Genomic DNA, 13,163 nt, shown 5'->3' on the forward strand with positions numbered 1-13,163 from the left:
CCTACATATTTATTAGGACATTGAAGCGAAAACATTTAATTTGCCTCTATACTCCAGTATTTGAGATCCAATGTTTCCTATAAAGGGACAGTGCAATATATCACCTTTTATTTGAGGGTATTTTTTATTACATATCTGTTATACCATTTAGAAATTAAAGAACTTTATCTATCTAGTCCCCCCATTTGACGGTGTCATAAGAATTTGGACAAATTCCCTTTATAGTCTATTAAATTTTGTCAAGTTTAGTATTTGGTCCCATATTCATAGCCATTCATAGAAATGAATGGTAAATAACGTAATGTGTTATTTTGGAGAAACTTTTATTATAAGATTACAATTATGTTTCTGAAAACGTATACATTAATGTGGATGCTACCATGATTATGGATAATCATGAATGAATCGTGAATAATGATGAGTAAGAATGTTTGAGGCATAAATGTCATTCCCCAAATAAATGTGATTGGTAATGGTGAGAGGTTAGCATGTCTTGTCTAACTTTATTTTTCATCATTATTCCTGATTCATTCATGATTATCCGTAATCATCCACATTAAATGTAGATTTAAAAACAATATTGAACCTTTTGTTTAACTAGGGAAGTAAGTTAAGAACAAATTCTTATTTACAATGACGGCCTACACCGGCCAAACCCGGATGCCGCTGGGCCAATTGTACAGGTAGGTGTGTTTATGCATCAGTCCTCATCACGACTCCATGCATCTTCAAAAGCAGGGTACACCGTAGCCTGGCTCCCACCCTGGAACAGAAAAATACCTCCTTTGTTGTTTTGAGTGAATGTGTTTAGGTAATCAGGAAAGCATTACATACATTTCCTAAGTGCAAGCAATTGCAGTCATTGTAAATAATAATTTGTTCTTAATTGATGCACCTGGATAAATACATGTTTAATAATATATCATTCCGTTTCCAAAGCTAAATATAAAAACCAGTGAAGCTGAATAGGGAGGTGGCTTGAGATACTTACACACACAATTTTATCAGTACCTGGGAAATGTAGCCAAGGTGAGGCAGCATGTGTGTGTGTCTGTGTGTGCGTGCACCTGGTTACCCGAGTAAGGTGCAGCACAAGCCACAACCCCTATGATCTCATTCCTGTGTGCACAAAGGCTTGGTTGGTCTGCATTGTTGTGACTGGAATCAAAGAATAAGTCCCTAATAGAGGTCTGTCTATTAGCTTGGCTAATGCAATTGAATTTTAGAATGAGAACAGGGACCTACCATCCCCCAAACGTTTTTCAATTGTTCCTGCTTATTCAGCCTCCTACTTTCTTGGTGGCTGGCCCTTCTTTCATGTCTGGGGTCGGAGAACAGGAACCCAGGATAGGATGTTATGCTTTATCCCCGCTGGTCATTGGTACCCCCCTGGACACACAGAGGAGAGCAGTGCTTTAACCTGGGTATCAATACTCTCTGCTATTTAATTACTGGCCAGAGCCATATACAGTCAGGTCCATAACTATTGGCACCCTTGATAAAGTTGAGCAAAAAAGACTATAAAAATAAATAATACAAATACTGAGCTGTATTGTACGCACACAAAAAAAGGGGGGAAATTATTTTATACCAATACAATTGCTCAGAGAAAGAGATTTTGTTTAAAAAGTAATAAAAGATAAGGGTCAAAATTATTGGCACCCTGTTTTCAATACTCTAGCATCCTCCCCCTGGAGAACACGTTGGGAGGGATCTTAGACCATTCCTCCATACTGAACCTTTCCGGATCCTTGTTATCCTTCAGCTGCTCTTATGGGCTGCCATAAGAGCAGCCCAAAACCACAGGTTTTCAATGGGATTCATGTCTGAAGACAGATGGCCATTGCAAAAAAATATTTTTGTGGATTTTGATTAGTGCTTGGGGTTATTGTCTTGGTGGAAGATCCACTTGTGGCCAAGTGTCAGCCTCCCGGCAGAGGCAACCAGGTTTTGGGCTAAAATGTCCTGGTACTTGGTGTTCATGATGCCGTTGACCTTACACAGGATCCCAGGACCAGTGGAAGCAAAACAGCACCGTAACATCAAAGATCCACCACCATATTTTACTCTAGGTATGAGTTATTTGTCTGCATACAGGTATGCTTCCATTTTGATGCCAAACCCACCACTGGTGTGCGTAGACAAAGAGGTATATTTCCATGTCATCTGACCATAGAACCAGTTCTAATCCAAGTGCCATTGAGTTTATCAAACTCCAGGCTGTGCTCTGGTCAGATGACATAAAAATGGAGCTCTCTGGACACAAAAAAAGGAAGCTTACAGTGCATTCAGAAAGTATTCAGATCCCTTGACTTTTTCCACATTATGTTACATTACAGGCTTATTCTAAAATTGATTAAATACATTTCCTCATCAATCTACACACAATACCCCATAATGACAACAGGTTTCAAGAAATTTATATAAAAAATAAAAAAAACAGATACCTTATTTACATAAGTATTCAGACCCTTTGCTATGAGACTCGAAATTGAGCTCCGGTGCATCCTGTTTCTATTGATCATCCTTGAGATGTTTCTACAACTTGATTGGACATGATTTGGAAAGGCACAAAACTGTCTATATAAGGTCCCATAGTTGACAGTGCATGTCAGAGCAAAGACCAAGCCATGAGGTCGAAGGAATTGTCTTGTAGAGCTCCGAGACAGGATTGTGTTGAGGCACAGGGTACCAAAAATGTCTGCAGCATTGAAGGTTCCCAAGAACACCGTGGTCTCCATCATTCTTGTCACGCCTTGGTCATTGTATTTTGTGTTTTTGTTATATGTTTGGGTAGGCCAGGGTGTGACATGGGTTTATATGTTGTGTTTCGTATTGGGGTTTGTATTATTTGGGATCAAGGCTGATTAGGGGTGTGGTATAGGCTTGGCTGCCTGAGGCGATTCTCAATTAGAGTCAGGTGCTTTTCGTTGTCTCTGATTGGGAACCGTATTTAGGCAGCCTGAGTTTCGCTTTGTATGCTTTGGGTGTTTGTTCCTGTCTCTGTGTTGTAGTCACCAGATAGGCTGTAATTAGTTTCACGTTCCGTTCTGTTGTTTTTGTATTTAGTATTCAGTTATTTCATGTACCGCGATTTATTTCATTAAAGTCATGAGTAACCTACATGCTGCATTTCGGTCCGACTCTCTTTCTTCAACAGACGAATGCTGTTACAATTCTTAAATGAAAGAAGTTTGGAAGCACCGAGACTCTTCCAAGAGCTGGTCGCCCTGCCAAACTGAGCAATTGGGGGAGACAGGCCTTGGTCAGGGAGGTGACCAAGAACCTGATGGTCACTCTGAAAAGGCCCCAGACTTCTTCTGTGGAGATGGGAGAACCTTCCAGAAGGACAACCATCTTTGCAGCACTTTAGTGGTACAGATGGAAGCCCCTCCCCAGTAAAAGGCACATGACATTCCGCTTGGAGTTTGCCAAAAAGCACCTAAAGGACTCTCCAACTATGAGTAACAAGATTCTCTGGTCTAATGCAACCAAGATTGGTCTATTTGGCCTGAATGCCAAGCGTCACGTCTGGAGGAAACCTGGCACCATCCCTACGGTGAAGCATGGTGGTGGTGGCAGCATCATGTTGTGGGGATGTTTTTCAGCAGCAGGGACTGGTAGACTAGTCAGGATCGAGGCAAAGATGAACGGAGCAAAGTACAGAAAGATCCTGGATGAAATCCTGCGCCAGAGAGCTCAGGACCTCAGACTGGGGTGAAGGTTCACCTCCCAACAGGACAACGACCCTAAGCACACAGCCAAGATGACACCGGAGCAGCTTCGGGACAAGTCTCTGAATGTCCTTGAGTGGCCCAACCAGAGCCTGGACTTGAACATGATCGAACATCTCTGGAGAGACCTGAAAATAGCTGTGCAGCGACACTCCTCAGCCAACCTTACAGAGCTTGAGAGGTTCTGCAGATAATAATGGGAGGAACTTCCCAAATACATGTGTGCCAAGTTTGTTGCTTCATACCCAAGAAGCCTCGGGGCTGTAATCGTTGCCAAAGGTGCTTCTACAAAGTACTGAGTAAAGGGTCTGAAAACGTATGTAAATGTGATATTTCTATTTTTTTTTTTTTTTTGTTAATACATTTGCAAAAATGTATAACTTGTTTTTGCTTTGTCATTATGGGGTATTGTGTGTAGATTGATGAGAATAAAAAAAATATTGAATCCATTTTAGAACAAGGCTGTAACAAAATGTGGGAAAAGTCAAGTGGTCTGAATACTTTCCGAATGCACTGTATGCAGAAAAGTACCTCATGTTAGAATTTGGTCCTAAATTAGCCAAGGTAGTCAAGTGGAAAGAAACATGTTGAGGAAGTATCCTGTCACTCAAGTGTTGATGGCAGGAGGAAGTCAAAAGGTATTACAGCAGTGTCTACCTTTATGAAACAGTAGACTCAAAACAATGACAATCTTTATCCGGGGAGAGAACAACGGAAACAAACAATAGAAGTTCAAACCTGCCAATCATTTGAGGTGGTGTAAGTAGCATTAGCCTACTTCAACTAAAAAAGATAAGAAGCAAAAATTAATTCCAGAACTGTGTGTTCTTTCTAATGAAAAAAATAACTCTGACAAGTTGCGCTGCCACATTCTTACAACTTACATTTTTATTTAATTTAACCTTCCTTTTGACAGGGAGTCCTGCTGAAACCAAGGTCTGTTTTACAAATGAGCCCTGTAATTACAAAAATATACACATCCAATACAATTTGAAACACTACAATAAGTACGGCATTAGGTGGGTAGACTAACAACATAACTAGTATTTCCTCTGATTAACATTAGTGGACGGCTACAGTGTTCCTTGCCATGTCAGATTATCTGTGCCGACTATATACCATAAACTGATAAGGCGTCAGCTATCTACTGATAACATTGTCAGGATCCTGATAATGTGGGCAGAATATGTGGCCAGGGTTGTATTCATTTGGAACCAAACGGAAGCAAACTGGTCGAAACAGGAAGGGACCTACTGGGTTTTCCATCGCAAAAATGTTTGCTATGGTTCGCTAGAATGGGCACTAATGAATACGATCCAGGTCTCAGAGACCTTGGTTCATCTTAGGAACAATATGACTGCACGTGAGCCGATTTACATGAACACGCATAAGGTATTGATAATGAATGAACATAATATTGATATGCTGATAACACTGTAAATTCTTAGTGCCTTCAGAAAATATTCTCACCCCTTGACTTTTTCCACATTTTGCTGTGTTATAGCCTGAATTGAAAATTGATTTTATTTGTCACTGGCGTATACACAATACCCCATAATGTCAAAGTGGAATTATGTTTTTTACATTTTTACAAATGAATTACAAATGAAAAGCTGAAATGTCTAAATTAGGCAGTGACTGAACTGAGATAAAAAAAAACATGCAGGGTATTCTACACCATTAATAAACACATTCTAGTTGAAATGCCTATTAAAATGCATCTAAAACGATCTGAATGTATCATTGGACCAATTGCTTTTTATGGCGGTGAGGTATTGGGTCCACTTGCGAAACAAGATTTCATACAATGGGACAAACACCCCATTTGAAACCCTGCATGCGGAGTTATGCAAGATTCTCCTACATGTCCAGAGTAACACAAAGAACAATACAGGTTTCCACGACCTCTGTGATGAGAATAGGCTACCCATCCTGTTGGGGGAGGATGTAGAGAGCTGTGGGGTTGGCAGCGCACAACATTGCTGCCTGACACAAAATGAGGGACAGGAGTAGCAACGTTTCCATGAACTTGTCCAGTGATGTTTTTGTTGACATTTGGATAGTTGACATATAAAATAGATGTGACAATTGTCCGCTAAGGTGCTTTTCCTTTGAACTGTTGTGTGGCTATAAAAAACAGCTGGAGATAATGACGTCAAACCACCCCAACGACTTTCTTGTAAAAAAATAGTGGTTGAAGTGTTTCCATTATCCATTTAGGGAAATTGCCCATTAATACATTTCCCGACATCCTGTATGCCCTCCCACCTATCTGTTTCTTGTCTCGGGTTGCTCGCAGAAGCCAGAATGGATAGAATGTAAGAATGTACTTTTTGCCATTTTCAAATAATTCTCACGTGCCAACGTATCGCCACGGCCAGTGCCATGGTGAAACTTGCACAACTGTCGATATGAAATAATTGGACGGGGAAACGTGCATCCAGCCAACCAGAAAGCAAGGCGAAGCAATTCAGGCATCCTTGAATGTCAGGACAATCCGTGTCCTGCAAAGAAACATTTATTTTTACAGTTGAAACATTTATTTAGCAAGCTTGGCATCACGTGCCAAGCCCCGCGTACCTTTTAATTATTCGGCAATCATCATTTATTTGAAGAAAAAAAACACCGTTTCCATCAACATTGTCACAATACAGAGAGTTACACACAAAAGAAAACCCACCCGTCGAACAAATAAACAATGTCGAGCTTTGGAAATGTGACATTGTTTTGTCGTTTTAAACCTGGGTCAATGGAAACCTGCCTAGTGACAGACCAACCAAGTCTTACCTAATTATTTATTTTCTTATTGATTTAAATTTCTAATACAACCCCATCCCCCCAAACCCTTGATTATTGTTGTTACTGGTGATCCTGTCTGTGACAATATTTATTACCTTTAAGGATTTTGATATAATCCCATAACAGTCGCATTGGATAAGATCGTCTGCTAAATGACACTTTTTAAAATATATTGTTAATGAATCATTCCATTTGCAATAGGTACATTGTTACATTACGCCAATAAAGAAAATGGGACAAACACCAAATTGAGACTGCATGCAGAATTAGGCCAATAACCGTTCATTTAAAAAATCCAGAAAAGAGCCGGTAAATTCTACAACCACCGAAAAGGAAGCGATTCCCAAACCTTCCATAACAAAGCCATCATCTACAGAGAGATGAACCTAGAGAAGTGTCCCCTAAGCAAGCTGGTCCTGGGACTCAGACCACATAGAGCCCTAGGGCAGCAACACAATTAGACCCAACCAAGTCATGAGAAAACAAAAAGATAATTACTTGACATATTGGAAATAATTAACAAAAAAACAGAGCAAACTAGAATGCTAACTGGTCCTAAACAGAGAGTACACAGCTGCAGAATACCTGACCACTGTGACTGACCCAAAATTAAGGAAAGCTTTGACTATGTACAGACTCAGTGAGCATAGCCTTGCTATTGAGACAGGCCGCTGCAGGCAGACCTGGCTCTTGAGAAGACAGGCTATGTGCACACTACCCACAAAATTAGTTGGAAACTGAGAGAAACATATTTCTCTCCGATTACACAAACACACATAGAATTCAAAAACAAATCAAATGTCGATAATCTCATATCTATTGGGTGATATACCCGTGTGTAATCACAGCAGCAAGATGTGTGACCTGTTGCCACAAGAAAAGGGCAACCAGTGAAGAACAAATAATTGTAAATACAACCCATATTTATTTTGATTTATTTTCCCTTTTGTACATTAACTATTTGCACATCGTTACTCTACATATAGCCATACTATGACATTTGATGTCTCTTCCTTTGGAACTGAGTGTAATGTTTTCTGTTCTTTTTATATTGTTTATTTTATAATCTCTTTCACTTGCTTTAGCAATGTAAACATGCCAAATAAAGCCTGTTGAATTGAGAGCGAGAGAGATGTTACGGTTTTCTTCTGTTGAAAGAGAGGAGGACCAAAATGCAGAGTGGTTATTTATAAACATCTTTAATAAAGATGATAACGTGAACAATAAACATATACAAACCAAGAAACCGTGGCCAACAGTCCTAACTGGTGCAAAACACAGAGACAGGAACAATCACCCACAAAACACTCAAAGAATATAGCTGCCTAAATATGGTTCCCAATCAGAGACAACGATAAACACCTGCCTCTGATAGAGAATCACTCTAGGCAAGCATAGACTTACCTAGACTACTTCACTAACCACAATCCCATTACCTACAAAAAAACTAGACAAAACACACCACATAAATACCCATGTTACACCCTGGCCTGACAAAAATAATAAAGAAAACACAAAATACTAAGGCCAGGCGTGACAGGAGAGAACCCTAAATCAACAGCTTTCTATTTCTCACCTATCCCTCAGGGGACATGTGACAGCACCCTCGGGCCGATAGCGACATATAAAGGGCCCTTACATAAACGTCCCCTAACTGGTCTGCGGGTGAAGGTTCACATCACTGGGCATAAACAACGTACAGATGTAGGATCTTATTTTGATCACTCTTTTGTTGCTGAGAATTTTCCTGTACTACAGCAAATGCAAACTAGAGTAGTCAAGGTTTAAAAAGGCTTCTAAAGTTTGTAATTTCCACCTTAAAGTGTGAATTGATTTGCCAGAACAACAAATGTCAATGAATTATAATCCACATAATTCACATTTCTTGTTGCTGCAGGATTATTTTCCTGCTGTAGCAAACTGGCTCAAATTAAGACGGCATCTGAGTTTGAGTTTATTTTTATTTTACTGGGATGGTGCACAATAATGAACGTTTCAGTAAAACTGCTGGTTTTAGCCAGCCGGCTAATTTTCCACCACAGTCACTGGGCAGGTTATTAAAAACAATTACAATAACAAAACAGACAATCGATGAGCAGTGAGCACACGCAGAGCAACATAAGACAAGCAAGGCAGAGCACAAAAAGCAACAAGACAAAATCCATAAAAGCAACAAAGTATGTCCACACCTCACAAGTTACAGACAACAGACAACATGGAAAGCAGCAATACACAACTAGGGATTATGTTCACAAGTCTGATTGGCCTTTAGCCAAGCCTTCATGTTTTTGTGAACGTGTGATAGGTGGTGCAGTTGTGTGTGTGTGTGTGTGTGTGTGTGTGTGTGTGTGTGTGTGTGTGTGTGTGTGTGTGTGTGTGTGTGTGTGTGTGTGTGTGTGTGTGTGTGTGTGTGTGTGTGTGTGTGTGTGTGTGTGTGTGTGTGTGTGTGTGTGTGTGTGTGTGTGTGTGTGTGTGTGTGTGTGTCTGATGGCAGTGTATTCCAAACATGGGAAGCTCTCACAGAGAAAGAAGATTGACTAAAGGTGCTTTTCCTTATGGGAACTATACAGTCACCTCCCATGGCGGACCTTGTGGATCTGCTGCCATATGTTTGGGTTTTCTGTTTAACAAAAGTACTGAGTGGAGGTGTTTGTAGACAGACTGAATGGGTTTTAGTGTTGTACAGCAAGCTTGGGCACAACTAGTCAAGCAGTATGTTAAGTGGGGGAGTATCATAGATTTGAAGTACAGTCTTGCTACCTCTGTAGTCAATCGGAAATGAGCTAGGTTGAATTTGTTTATTTGAGTTACCTTTTTCACCTGCTTTTTAAAAGAGAAGTTGGAATCAAGTATGATGCCAAGGTAGTTAAATCAGATACCACCTGGAGGTTCTCCCCTGACACATATACATCTGGCTCAGTAGCATCTGTTGCCCTCTTTGTGAAGAACATGCAGACAGTTGTTTTTCACATTGAGATGCAAACATGAGTCACTGAGCCACTTTGTAACCTGGACCATTACAGTAGTGAGTTCTTGTGCAGCTTGTTGTTTGCTCTTTGCATGCACATATATCATTGTACCATCTGCATACATTTGAACTTCAGACCCAGTACAGACAGAAGGCAGATAATTTAATGTACATACTGAACAGAAGGGGCCCCAGTAATGATCCTTGGGGCATGCCCACATCATAGCTAAGAGTGGGCGACAGCTCATTGCTCACTCTGACACACGGAGTTCTGCCTTCAAGGTATGATTTCATCCATCTCAAGGTATCGAGGGAAAAGTTGAATTTGGACAATTTTGTGATGATAACCTCATGGTTAACAGTATCAAAATCCTTCCTTAGGTCCAGAAACACAGCCCCAACAACACCCCCTTTGTCCATCTTGGACTTCATATTTTCCAGAAGAAAGCAGTTGGCTGTTTCTGTGGAGTGTTTTGCTCTGAAGCCAAACTGCATGGAGAGTAATGTGATGGGGCTATTGTTGAGGTGGGCAATCAGTTGTTCTGCTACACACTTTTCAACAACCTTCGACACCACAGGTAGTATACTAATGGGCCTATAGTTACTCACGTCAGCAGGGTCACCCGATTTAAAGATTGACGTTATTATCGCGGACTTCCAGACCCTTGGAAACACCCCCTGACCAATAGATGTGTTGGTGATCTTAGTAATGGGGCCAATGAGTGACTCTGGGCTGGACTCTACCTTGCTTAAAAACTACAAACACATCTTTGGCTTTAGAGTTCTTTAGTGAGCTAATCACCTTGTTCCCCTCTGAAGACCGGTTGAGTGTCATTCACTAGCACTGAGCCCAAGAAACAAGTGGAGGGGTTCTGTGTCAGTACCCTGACAGAGTCAACAAACTAGGAATTGAAGGCTATTGCTATTTCAACTGCATCCTGTGTTAGATTGTCATTCACTGTGATTTCTAGTCTTTTTGCAGTGTTACTATGCTCTTTCCTGTTAATGTTTTTAGATTCTCCCAGATCAATTTAGAATTTCCCTTTGCTCACCAATTATGTTAATACAAAAGTTTGCCTTTGCCTGTGATTTCTTTCATCACCTTATTTCTCAACATGGTAAACCTACATCTGTCATGCTCTAATTTGGACTTTAGGGATGTTTTTACAGCATAATTTAGTTATTTCATCAGTTTCCAGATGTCTCCATTTAGCCAAGGAAGAGTGCTCTTTTGGCCAGGTTTGGATTTTCTTTAGGAAGCCATTTATTGTAGTCTGGATTGTGGATAGAAAACCTGACTATCTGCTTCCACATCTGTATCGGACAAGAGATCATTCCATTAATTGCGGTTTTCAAAATAATTTTGTTCACTCTTAAGTATTCTGAGTTGATCAGGCTTTCTAACAGTAGAGGTTCTGTAACACTACAACCACCACAATGCCACATTGTCCCTTCAATTTTCCAGCTCTAGTGCCTCAAATTCCCTGAAAATAGCCCTCCATATTAAAAAAGAACATCACTCCATACATTTCCAAAGACAGTGTCCAATTGCCCATGTTATCAGGAGCAGTTCAAGCATGCCCGGATGTTTTTTGAATCACTTACAGCCCAAAGGGACAGTGATATGATCCCAATGGCTTAATTAGCTGATCTAATTCATGGGTATCCTGCCTGCCTGAGCTGTGTTGGCACTCCCTGGGAATAGAGTCTAGTTCCCAGGCAATGCCACGGTCTCTTGGTGTGCCAGAGGGAGGTACATGTATCTAAAGGCGTGACACGGAGGTTGTTGTTGTATCACTTCAGGTGTGGTGATAATTGGCCTACCTGGCTGTAGCTAAAATGTGCTCATATCTTGGCGACCACCGGACAGATAGGACCTACACCTCTGTGACCTGAGGTGTGTGTGTGTGTGTGTGTGTGTGTGTGTGTGTGTGTGTGTGTGTGTGTGTGTGTGTGTGTGTGTGTGTGTGTGTGTGTGTGTGTGTGTGTGTGTGTGTGTGTGTGTGTGTGTGTGTGTGTGTGTGTGTGTGTGTGTGTGTGTGTGTGTGTGTGTGTGGCACACTCACCCTGTAGAACCTAGTCACATGAGCCAGACTTCAGGTCACAGAACTGTACTTTCTGGTCTTTGGTACCCACTGAGAACACACACAGATCAAGGGATTCATTGAGAGGCTACATACATGACTAAGACAAAGGAAAAACATCTTTACTCTCACTTTGTGTGTAAATGCTTTGTGACCGAGAGGAGAAACTGGAGGTCCCGGTTTTCTCAGCTGAGACAGGAATGTAGCTATATAAGAGCGCACTTATGCCAGCCATTGATATACATGAGCTCACAACACAGATCACTATTCACACAGAGGGTGTGAGCATTCCGGGAGCAAGATAATTGACAGGGATAGACACAAGATAACCAGGTTTGAGTCCATTTGTTTCAAACCCGGCAGAAATAAAATGATAATTCTGTTCCGAATAGCACCAGGGGGGTGGGCGGACAAAGGGAGTGTCAGTGACCTTAACATGGAGAAAGTGAGTGAAAAACACACACGCACACAGAGAGAGTGAGAGACCCTTTGAAATGCATTGAGAAAGAGAGCAGTGTGGGTGTTAAACAAGTGATTTGGCAGGTATGTACAACCAGTCTGTCCTGCTCTGTCAGCAGGGGGGCACCGCCTGGATTCCTATCATGTCTATCCAAACTGTTCCGGAGCCATTTCCAACTCCTGAGACCCCAAGGGCATACACTTTGTTAACCCACCACACCGCAGTTTCACAATCAGCCGTCATGCGAACAGCTTTCACAATCCGTGGAGAGAATCATTGCTGCAGGCCTTGCATCAGAACAGAGGTATGCTGTGGAATGAGCAAAGCAAAAGGTGCAAAGGAATACCTTGTTTACAGAATGGACTGCCTGGAGAGTAGAGACAATGTCCATTCTTAGATTATATCAGTGAGACAGACTGTTCCTTGTAGCGTCTGCTGTGTTCTTTGTGTCAGTTGTCTAGTTGTGTCCATTATTTTCTCTAGGTAGGTTTTTATTTTATGCACTTTGAGATGATTCTGTATAATTAAAAGAGCTTTACAAATGTAATCACTGATTATTATAGACAGTAAATAATATTTTAAGCGCACAAACATCCTATTATTGGTCTGATTGGTCAAAAGATGAATCATTCGAAAAAAATATCAGAATTAGGCTGCGTAAACGCAGCCACACACACACGCACGCACGCACGCACGCACACACACACACACACACACACACACACACACACACACACACACACACACACACACACACACACACACACACACACACACACACACCTGCAATGAGGCTGTGTTTACTGGAGATGGGGGACATGTGGTGGCAGTAGACGTTCCCTTCAAACTGGAACACTTCATTGGGCTACAGACACACAAGAAGGAGAAAGAACTATCAGCTTTAGTTCACCCTGAACATAAACCTGATATCGATGTGCTGTAGAGAGACAACAATACTGTTCAGTCAGTCGGTCAGCATGACAGGAAAGAACACTGCCGTGACTGACACACTGGGACCAGGAGAAAGAAATGAAGAATGTGGCTGTGAGAGAGATGGAGGGGAGGAATGGAGGGGAATGGAGGAGAGCAGAGAAGGACATGGCAGCGTGGGAGAACTA

The sequence above is a fragment of the Oncorhynchus gorbuscha genome, linkage group LG04, assembly GCF_021184085.1.
Source record: "Oncorhynchus gorbuscha isolate QuinsamMale2020 ecotype Even-year linkage group LG04, OgorEven_v1.0, whole genome shotgun sequence".
Taxonomy (NCBI): Eukaryota; Metazoa; Chordata; class Actinopteri; order Salmoniformes; family Salmonidae; genus Oncorhynchus; species Oncorhynchus gorbuscha.